Source organism: Triticum aestivum, chromosome 7D (genome assembly GCF_018294505.1).
Source record: "Triticum aestivum cultivar Chinese Spring chromosome 7D, IWGSC CS RefSeq v2.1, whole genome shotgun sequence".
Taxonomy (NCBI): domain Eukaryota; kingdom Viridiplantae; phylum Streptophyta; class Magnoliopsida; order Poales; family Poaceae; genus Triticum; species Triticum aestivum.
Window position 1 is genome coordinate 56005784 of NC_057814.1, and position 11048 is coordinate 56016831.

Here is an 11048-nt window from a genome sequence, read left to right on the forward strand (position 1 = left end):
AATACAGTTTTTTTACAGGGGAAATGAAGGAAGTTGTTAATTAGCTTTACTTTTATTGTCCGTTGTTTGTCATTGTGTGCAAATGGAATTGAACCAGCTATTTCCAGAATGATCCTCTATGCTTAAAATATACATATACATAGCTTTATGGAAGCCCAACATGTTGACAAATCGCAATCTTTCCTTGCAACATCTGAAGATGAGAATTGCAAGCTGTAACATTAAGACAGATAGGGACTACTTGCATGACTGTCTTCTCGCGTAAAAATACCATCCTTTTCAGCATAATATAATGATAAGACCAAGGAGCGGGGTTACATATTCCTAATTGTTGTCTTAGCATACACATTTGCCCATGTAATTAAATTAGTGGGCGCTTGATGAATTAATATATGTTTTTCTCCAGGACCTTCCCAGCACTTTCCTGGCTTTTTCAGCGTCCATATCCCCCATAGGTGTGTCCAGCTGAAGCTGTGTGCTTTCCTTTAATTTTCATTTTGTATCATACAAGTGGCAATTGTTTGTATTGTCAAACAAGAAAAAAATAAATATTTTATCAATTCAAAATAAAATCATCCAGCCGGGAACAACACATGGTGTGTGGTTTTAGCACAGCACGCGCGCTTGGAATGCATGAATTTTATAGTAATTGGTGAGATCTCATAGAGATCCCGCATAATTCTCGTATATTCCAAACCTATAAACATGGTTCAAATGAGCTTACTTGACTCCACGCCTCCCTGCATCAAAGGATCCCTTGAATTTAACACATTTCAGCTGGGTAACACCTTCCAACAGTTAACTATATGATTTAAAATATTTCCCCCTTTTCTGAATAACTTCTCACCTTCCTGTGTGTTCCACGACTCTCCAACATCATCCAACATGTATGACAATAGGCACGCTTGTACAACTTTTAAGGCTCAGGAAAAACTCATCTAGCCGCTCGCGTCGCTCTCCAGGGGGGCGGCACGAGCGAACCCTAGCTGCCGCCGCCCCGTCCCTCGCATCTGCAGCCCGCGGCCTGGCCGCTGCCGGAGGAGGCCGACGGGCGAAGCCCGCCTCGGAGGACGGCAGCGGCAAGGCACTCTCCTCCTCGCGGCGGCGCGTTGCCCTCGACGGAATGGCCCGCTTGCGGTGTGGCGGCGGAAGCCGACGCGGTGGATTCGGCGGTGAACCTCTCGTCAGCGCGGCCAGGAGGTTCTGCGTGGCTGACCGGGGTCGCGCGCGAGGGATTCAGGTCGTCTGGATCGATCTCTTGTTGGCGCCTTCATCTTCAGCAGGCGCGGTCAGGGCGGCGACCCTGGCGTGCGGCGGCAGCCGTTTCGCCAATGGCCGGTGGGTTGAGTCGTTGGCTTGCCTGGCCGGGTGTTGGGTGGCGGCGGTTGTTGCGGATCTGGCGTCCCGGCCAGATCCGTCGTGGTTTGGCTATGGCCGGCCGGCGACGCGTGATGGGGCCGGGGTGAGGCGGCTGGAGGTCCTCAACCAGCTTTGCGATGACACCATACGTCTACATGGCGAGGGTGTGCTCGGATCCAGTCAGCGGCGAGATCGTGGTGGCGCTACTTCCGACTTCGGTCATGGCGGACAATGACGGCATCTCCGACGCCCCCTGTTGAGGCATTGTCGTTGCAAACTGCGTCAACATGATCGGGATCTTCCGGGGGAAACCCTAGATCTAGGTCTATCGGATCGGACGATGACAGCGCCTTCGATGGCGTGCTCCCTCCTGAGGGCATCATTTTGGAATAGGAGCTGGCTGGAGGGGACGAGGAGGAGTGGTGTTTCATCTACCGCAAGGCCGAAGACGGATCCCGGTGGCATGGCGCTGCGGAGTTTCGGCGACGGGCACGTGTGGATGGACTCGCGCAGGAGGACGACGCTGTCTGGCGTCGTGGTGGCGTCGATGCCAGAGAGAACTGACACTGTAGATGCAACAGTACAACTCTGAAGATGGATTGGTGGTAGGTGGCTGCGGCGGCCTCATACCCGTCAGGCGTCCTGGTTGAGGAGTGCGCCGGACTGGTGGGTGCCCCATATCCGGCAGGCGTCCTGGTTGGGACCTCAGGACTTAGATGTTAGGTTTGGCTGCGAAGTCTGTTTGGTATTAGGTCCAGACTATCAGCATCCCTACATCAACTAGATAGGAGTAGCGACAGATGTTGCCTAGACGGTGGCTTTAGTCTTACTGTTGTATGACTTTGTAAGGTCTTATGTGAATAATTAATAAAGTGGCTGCATGCATCTCTAGATGCAGAGGCCGGGGGTCCTCCTCCATTTCTAAAAAAAACATGTATGACAATGGACAAGTCAACAAATGGGGATTTCCGGATATAATTTCTTACACCTCCTGTCAATATGTATTCAAGAAGATGACAGTTAGTTTTCCAAAGATAAATTTGGTGCGGCACGCGCCGAAAATAACACCACTGAAAAGGACGGAAACCTGCCTCGCAAGAATACGTGCATCCCCGTTCCATCAAGAAAGACAAAGATAGAGAATACACAGGGCATACTATGCGTTATGGTCTTAATTATGGAATATAGGCAAACTTCAAAGCACATCGAGCTGGCTAAAGGTGTAGGCAATCTGGTAACTAGTGAGTACCTTGGACGCCTAGCTAACTAGGTACCGAATATTGGCTTATTAGCTCATTGATCTATATATGTATATTGTTCTAGGACGGTTTGCCGTTGTTGTGTTCTTAATTAATTTAGGGTTCCGTGGTGAAATATTCTATTCTAATGAGGAGAATCTTTAGGGATTTAAGTGAAGTATTTGATTACCTCTAAAAACGACTGCTTGCGGTTACATATCCAAATATAAGGAAACCATGATGTTGTCTTGCAATATCACAGGTTCCTAGAAGAGGAAATCACTAGATATCGAGATCCAGCAGCCAAGAAGAAATTATCACTGGTTATATCCCTAAAGAGAATATCACTAAATATCGAGATCGGACGGCCAAAAAAAAAATTAGCACTGGTTATATCCCTAAAGAGAAAATCACTAAATATCGAGATCGGACGGCCAAAAAGATATGTCTGTGAGAGACGTGAAGGATACACGGTTTTAATGTCTCTAAATATCCCCATGAGATAAATCACTAGATATATAATATATTTTAGTGGATGTAATTTAACCAACTAAGTTTTATTTAGAAAAAAACCAAAGTTTCCCCAACCAAGGGTTTATTTGATTCAAAGTTATCTTATAGGACTTTTGGAAGGTTAGAATCCTTTTGATTTTCCTATGTTCACCATTTGATTTATAGGACAGAATCTTATAGGATTTTTTTTCTAAGGAATCATGTGTACTACACTAGTGTCAAAAATGCTCTTATATTATGGGACAGAGGGAAATCTAGCATCCACTCCAACCTATTTTCTAGAATTTATTTGTTTTTTCCGTGGCATCAAACACTCGCTACCAATCCTATACGATTCAAGTGGGCATTCAACCCTTATCCGATCAACTACCTAATTGTTTTTTCTGTGGCATCAAACACTTCCTACTAATCCTATAGAATTCAAGTGGGCATTACCTGATCAACTACCTAATACTACACAGACTCATCAAACAACGCCTTTGAGCCTTCTTCAGGATTTGGCCCGAAATTTTCGGTAGATGCCACTCCAATCTTGTATATATATTTTTCTATTCCTGTCCTTTTGAGAATCAATGCAATCAAAGAGAGCCTTAAACTCCCAATTCATAGTTTCCATCCAAATAAAGCTTTTTTCACGTTTAAGCTCTACATTTCTAGATATTTCGATAATTCGTAGGTTGATCTTTCTTGCCTCAATATGAACGTGTGACTCGTTTATTCTTTGAGAGAGAGGGGAATGTATGACTAGTTAGAATTGATCATGTTGCCAATGAAGAAAATGACATTTATAGTGTATATCTATTAACATGAGTATAATTTCGTCAGATATTCTTTATTCTAGTACCACAGAGTCATCAGCATGCATCCCCAATGCCGAAATCTTTGCACGAGCACAATAAGAAAGCAACCGAGTACATCTTTCTTCGAGGGCTCAAAGCTTAGGGCTCTTAACCAATTAGTTAGTACTATATGGAAGACTAGCAGCACACTGGCATACTACTAAAGCATGGGTTCTTTTCTTCTCTGAAATATCATTTTTCTTTTTCTTTTCTCAAGGTAGGTTCAAGTTGGCTTGCTGCATGGTGAGGTCGGCTGACAGCGAGACAAAAACGGGATAGCATCTCGCCCTTGGGTTGGCCGCTGTTCGTTTTGATTAAGCTCTGTTGACGCGTCATACATAATTTGGGAACGCGGGCCCGACTTGAGATCGAAATGGAGGGCGGGCTTCTGGTGTAAAGTAATGTTTCTTTGGAGATTTAGCAGCGTAAGTACTACTAGTACAGTGTAAAATGGGTCCAACCAGTGACATGTTTGAGTGCGTCTAAGTGACATAGTGACTGATTCGTGAATGGTGACAGCTGATAAAAGTAAACCAGAATATGCTAATGACTGCATATGGTATGATTTCAGGCTGGGAGCAGTAGAGCTACCAACCTTTCTTCAAATAAAAATAAATGTTACACTTTTGCAACCCGAAGCTATTGACTTGGCGCACCTTTTGCCTCCAAATATTGCTGAAATCCCCTAAATAGTCATACCAAGCATCACTTTACTCCCTGGCGAGTTTCCATAATGCTAAAGCTGTTCTCAAAGTTCCCAAAAAATTTGGGAACAAATGATGTAACTATGTTATGACTGTGAAGTTTGTTGCCGAACACCCGGCCGATCCGGGCCTCCCACCGCCCGTTGTGGTGGTGCCGTGCCACTCCCCTGTACTTGGAAACCCCGCGGGAGAACCCATTGCTCTTCCTGCATATTATGTGCAAGATCCAAGATAATTAGCATAAAAAATTTGGGGCAAGATATTTCGTTAACCAATTGTCGTGGTCCACACGTCAGCTACACCGTTAAGATTGTAACCAAGGGAAATTTTAGTCCGCGTATAAAATTTGTCTGAAATCAAACTTCGTAAAGTACCAACTTATAGGAAAGAATTATTAACATTCACAATACAAATTCAATATAATTAGATGCATCATGAATTAATTTTCATACTATAAAACTTTACTGTTGTCAATGTTGATACTTTTTAATATAAATTTGATCAAACTTTCCGTAGTTTGACATAAAAAAAAAATCTTATATGCGAAGTAAAAAGAAACGAAGGGAGTACAAAAATAATGATTTTTCGCAAAAAGCAAAACAATTTAAAATGATTATTTCTCTTGTTGCAAAAAGAGAGAATGTGCGCGTGAGACGAACAAGAACACATCGTCAGTGATCATGCTCACAATATAGTAGTTCAAGAAACATTTCAATTTTAATGTGGTCATTTTTGACGGCACATACTTTCGGCGCTCCTTAGCACTTACGGAGGTGTAGTCTCTCTTAGGTGTTCTTTAGAGTGTCTTCACATTTGGTTTGGGACGGCATGGCGGTGGCGCTTCTCAGTTTAGGAATAATGACTTCCCCGCCCTATTTCCGTTCCGTTGGTGTGTTTATCTCCGTGGAGGCATGTGATTTTGTGTTTCCGACGGGTCCCCTGGATCCGGTCGGTTTAGTTTTCCGGTGGATCTATCTACTTTCGAGTGATTTTTGTGATTTTCGGATTTTCTACAGTTCCTTATCGGTGTTCACTTCTTTGGGTGACTAATCCAATTTTGTTGATGCAAACATGTAGGAAAGTTTCATAAATGGAATCTAGGGATTATTCTTATCAAGATGGTATATTGGATCATATGTATCTAGGAAAAAATTCTATGAATTATGCCATTCGAATAATGCATTAATGGAATTTTAATGGATGCAACATGAATGCAAATGACATATTCAAGATAGACAATTTTATGAAAAAGTTTCATATATTACTTTTCAAACCGGGAACTATGGATTGAAATATGGGGCATGTTTAGGTCGACGGCCCATGACACGAACGTGCCAGAAGTGGCCGGGGACGGGTGCAGATGACCGACCTGTGTAGTTATACGGTGACAGCATCTCCGTCGGCTAGGCTGACAAGTGCATTGGAGGCCGCGGCGGCTAATGACACTAGTAGGAAAAGGGGATTTTACCCCGGTTCATAAGGGCCTTTAGTCCCGGTTCTGGAATCGGGACTAAAGGGTCGTTACTAATGCCCTAGCCCTTTAGTCCCGGTTCTTACACGAACCGGGACTAAAGACCGTCCACGTGGCCGGTGCGGGGAGCCCAGGCAGGAGGGCCTTTGGTCCCGGTTGGTGCCACCAACCGGGACCAATAGGCAGGGCCTTTTGTCCCGGTTGGTGTCACCAACCGGGACCAATAGGCATCCACGCGTCAGCAGCTGGCAGGAGCTGAGGTTTTTGTTTTTTTTTAAAAGCGGGTGGTTTAGGGGTTTTGGGGGGTTAATTTAGGTGTTTCATATATTGTGTTAGCTAGCTAATTAATAGAGAGAAGTGTCCTCTCTTATCTCCGTGCTTGGTCGACGTACGCTACGTACTATATACGTATCGGAGAGGAGTAGACACGCTAGCTAGTAATCAAATGAAGGAAACAGAAGATCGTCATGAACATATGCATACAGAGAGAAGTGATATCGACCACCTCTCCTTCTCCGAGATATTGGTCGAACAACAAGTTCTGGTATATCTATCCGACACTACCGGCTACATATATACAATAATTATCTCTTACAATACAATCTCCTAATTAAATTGTAGGAACACAGGGTCCACATAGTATTCTCCGTTTTCAGCGATCACGTGGTCAAGGAAGAATGCCGCCAATTCCTCTTGAATTCCTCGCATACGATCTTCTGCTAGGAGTTCATCCCGCTTCCGAAACATCTAATTTGAAGAAGGGGGTCAATACATATATATATGAATAAATGAAACTCAACACAAATGATGGTAAATAAAATAAAATTATGAATATTATTGCTTACGCACTTCATATTGTTCTTCAGTGTAGCCCCGCTCACAGGTCGTGTAGCGGATGGACTCGCAAACGTAGTATCCACAGTAATTATTCACGGGTTCCTGCCACAACCACTTTACAAGAAATAGAGGTCAATCAAACTGATAAGCAAGCATGCTAAATGGTATTGATGAAACTAGCGCTTGAATCACTAGGAGATGCGCGGAACATGCTACTATAGTACTTACTTTCAGGTGATTAAATTGCAGCTTCTTCGGCAGTCCCGGAGCTTTTGAGGTGAATTTTCTCCAAACCCTGCCAGACAAAGAAAACAATTACTTGATATCAGGAAATGAACAAAGTTGCTGATATGGTGGATAATGATCGATTTAACTTACTTCTCGAGCATTTGAGTCATGTTCGCATAGTCCTGGGGATCTTTTCGTCTCGAGTCTAAGACGGTTACTACTCCCTGCTCAAGCTTAATCTCTAGGAGAATATAGTGGAAGCTGCGCATGCATGCATAAGTCATCAATTACATTACCATAACCTGGACTAATAAGGGAAACCGAATATGCACAAGACAGTAACACTCACTTGAAGTTGTAAGGAAAGAGTATTATATCTTTGTTTTGATTTAATACCAACGATTGTAGCAAGTTGGCCTCGGCTTCTTTGGGATGTTTTTCAACCGTATATGCATCTATGAGATTTGTGTTAATGAACCCAATATCACCGATTTGTCTTTTCTTCAATTCGGCTATCTTCAATCTGCATAATATAGTGAGGATAAGTATAAATACATGCAATGAAAGAGTTGACCTATATAGAGAGACTTAATGACAGAAGTAGTACTACTTACAGACAGTAGCAAGTGATCGTTGTTTTATCGAGGGCCTTTTGATTGTAAAATTGGAAGAAATCCTCAAATGGAACACTCAGCAGATCAATTCCAACGAGGTCATGCTCCGGTTTAACTCTCAGCGTCAAAGTATCCATCCCATCAGACTCTCTGCAGGTTTTCATGTACCAATCATGTAGTCTTCGCATCACCGTGCTTAGAGATCTTTCATCTTTGACGAGAGGCTTCCCGTAATGGTATTTGTGTTCGTCCACCTCCATGATTTCATAATGTACATCGTCGGGCAAGTAATCTCCAAGATTGCTATAACCGGGCACCATACTCGGATCATTAGCGACGATGTCTTTTGACACCTTGAGCGGGGGGCACGATTGGTTCGCTTGTTCGCCGAGCTGGGCAATTTTTTTCCCAGCTCGTCGTTCTTTCATCCTTTTATCACTGACAGTACTTCCCGACCGCTCCTGTTCGGCATATGTCTTTGCAAGAACGCGCTCATAGTTGCCTCTCGGCGGAGACTTTGGTGGTTTTGTCAGGGCAGCCAGAGTGCGCTTTGCTTTCACCGGATCTACCTTCTCCTCCGGAGGTGGATGTTTCTTTGCTTTCACCCCTTCAAAGAAGTTCTTCACTTCGGCTTGCACGATCTTCGCGTTCTCCTCCTCGGTCCTCTCGTATGGTAACTTCTCTGGAGTCTTCAGAGAGGGACCGAATCTGTATTGCCTCCCGCCTCTGGCAGCTGTACTGCTAGACGCCGGCAGAGCAGACGGAGCGGCTGCGGCTGTCTTCTTTCCTTGCTTACGAGGCAGAGGAGAAGGACTACGACGCACCGGAGCAGCCGCAGCGGCGGCGGGTCTCTTCCGCCCTTGCTGACGAGGCGGAGAAGGAGGAGGCTGGCTGCTCTGGCGCGCCGGCGCTGGCGGAGAAGGAGGCGGAGTGCCGCCACGTGCCGGAGAAGGAGGCTGAGTGCCCTGATCACTCGCCGGAGGAGGAGGCGGAGGAGGAGGCGGAGTGCCCTTACTCGCCGGAGCCGTCCAGTTTGGAAGCTTGATGAGCTCCTTCCGCCATAGGCACGGAGTCTTCAGAGCTAAACCCAGCCGAGTCTCCCCTTCACCGGTAGGGTGGTCAAGCTGGAGGTCCTCAAATCCCTCCGTTATTTCATCCACCATCACCCTAGCATATCCTTCTGGAATCGGCCGGTAGTGGTAGGTTGCGCCGGGTTCAGTAGGTAAAACAGAGCCAACAACCGCCTTGACTTTGAAGTTCTGCCATTCCGCCATAAGGTGGCAATGTTGAGACTCCGTGATAGCATCCACGGGGTAGCTAGCAGGAGCCGCATGCTCCAGTTGAAGCTGCTCGGTGGAAGCCACGCTGCTTCTCCGCTGAGATGGCGGTGTAGCTTCGGGGGCAGTTTCGGCATCTCGATTGCCGTCTCGTTCCTCTAGCGCTTGAACCCTTTCGTGCAGCTTCTGAATTTGGATCTGCTCCACTTTTTTCCTCCTCTCCTGGGTTTTGTAACCGCCCGCGTCCGGAAAACCAGCCTTCCACGGAACGGAGCCTGGCGTGCCTCGTGTCCGTCCAGGGTGCTTAGGATTCCCGAGGGCCATTGTGAGCTCGTCGTTCTCTCTGTCTGGAACGAACGTCCCTTGCTGCGCTGCATCGATATAGTGCTTAAGCTTCTTGACGGGTATTGCAAGTTGCTCGTCCGTCCAACGACACCTCCCTGATACAGGGTCCAAGGTTCCGCCAGCCCCGAAGAACCAAGTCCGGCAACGGTCTGGCCAGTTCATTGTCTCTGGTTCGGTCCCTTTATCAAGCAGATCCCTCTCAGCCTTGGCCCACTTAGGCCGGGCTTTGAGGTAGCCACCTGACCCCGTGCGATGGTGAAGCTTCTTCTTCGCAGCATTCTTCTTGTTTGTCGCTGACATCTTCTTACTCTTTTCCGATGTCTTATGGGCCACAAATGCGGGCCAGTGATCTCTGATCTTCTCATACCGGCCGACGAATTCTGGTGTCTCTTCTTTGTCGACAAACATTTTCAGCTCATTCTTCCACCTCCTGAATAGGTCTGCCATCTTCTTAAGAGCATGAGACTTGATTAATTGCTCTATAACTGGCTTCTCCGGATCCTCCTCTGGCGGTAGGGTGAAATTTGCCTTCAACTCAGTCCAAAGATCATCTTTCTGCATATCATTGACATAAGACACCTCAGGGTCTTCCTTCTTAGGCTTATACCATTGATGGATGCTGATCGGGATCTTGTCCCTAACTAGAACCCCGCACTGAGCAGCAAAAGCATCCTTTGTCCGGAGGGGTTCAATCGGTTGGCCGTCGCGCGCGATTGCTGTGATCTCAAACCTTTCATCCAAGCGCAACTTTCTCTTCGGGCCTCGTCTCTTTACCGAAGTTGTGCTCGATCCGGAGGGCTAGAAAAAAGAAGAAAGATGAGTGTTAATTAATATGTGTACATACCAAAACAATGAATGCATCAATTAGCTAGTCAGCACAGGCTTAACTAATATATTTACCTGGCCGGACTCTGTTCGGTCACCGGAGCCGTCACCACGGGCTCCTTCTTGCACCAGCATTGGGTCACCGGAGCCATCATAATCATGTCTTTCCTCCTCCACTCTTCGATCACCGTAGCCTGCTTCTTCACCCTGTTCTTCCAGACCATCATTGTCGTTAAGATACGACAAGATATCACCTCCGGCTAAGATTATGTCCCCCAACACCTCTTCTGCTTGCTCATCTCGTCCGTGCTCCATTGTTTCTGCAAATATTACAACATGGCAATTATTACACAAACATGACAACAGGTGGATATATTAGTGCAAACGTAGACCTAGCTTATTCCGGGTTTGGGGTGGCCTAGGCAACGCTTCAAGGGTAGGGGCGCGGCGAGAGGGGGTAGGAGACCGACATCATTTTTTTCTAGGGTTTGGGTGTCCTCGAGAGTTTTGGTCGAGCGAGAGGGCCGGGGGGTGCTCCCGCGGTATAAGTTATCACGGTCGAGAGGGGGTATAAATATCGACCGTCCATCATGTCGAAGTTATCTCGGAGGGAGTTATATATATCGACAACGACGACATACATACACGGGAAAATAATGTTATTGGGGAGGGGGTATATCGACCCCCCCACATGTTGAAGTTATCGGGAGGGGGTTATATCGACAACGACGACATACATACACGGGAAAATAATGTTATCGAGGAGGGGGTATATCGACCCCCCCTCGTGTTGAAGTT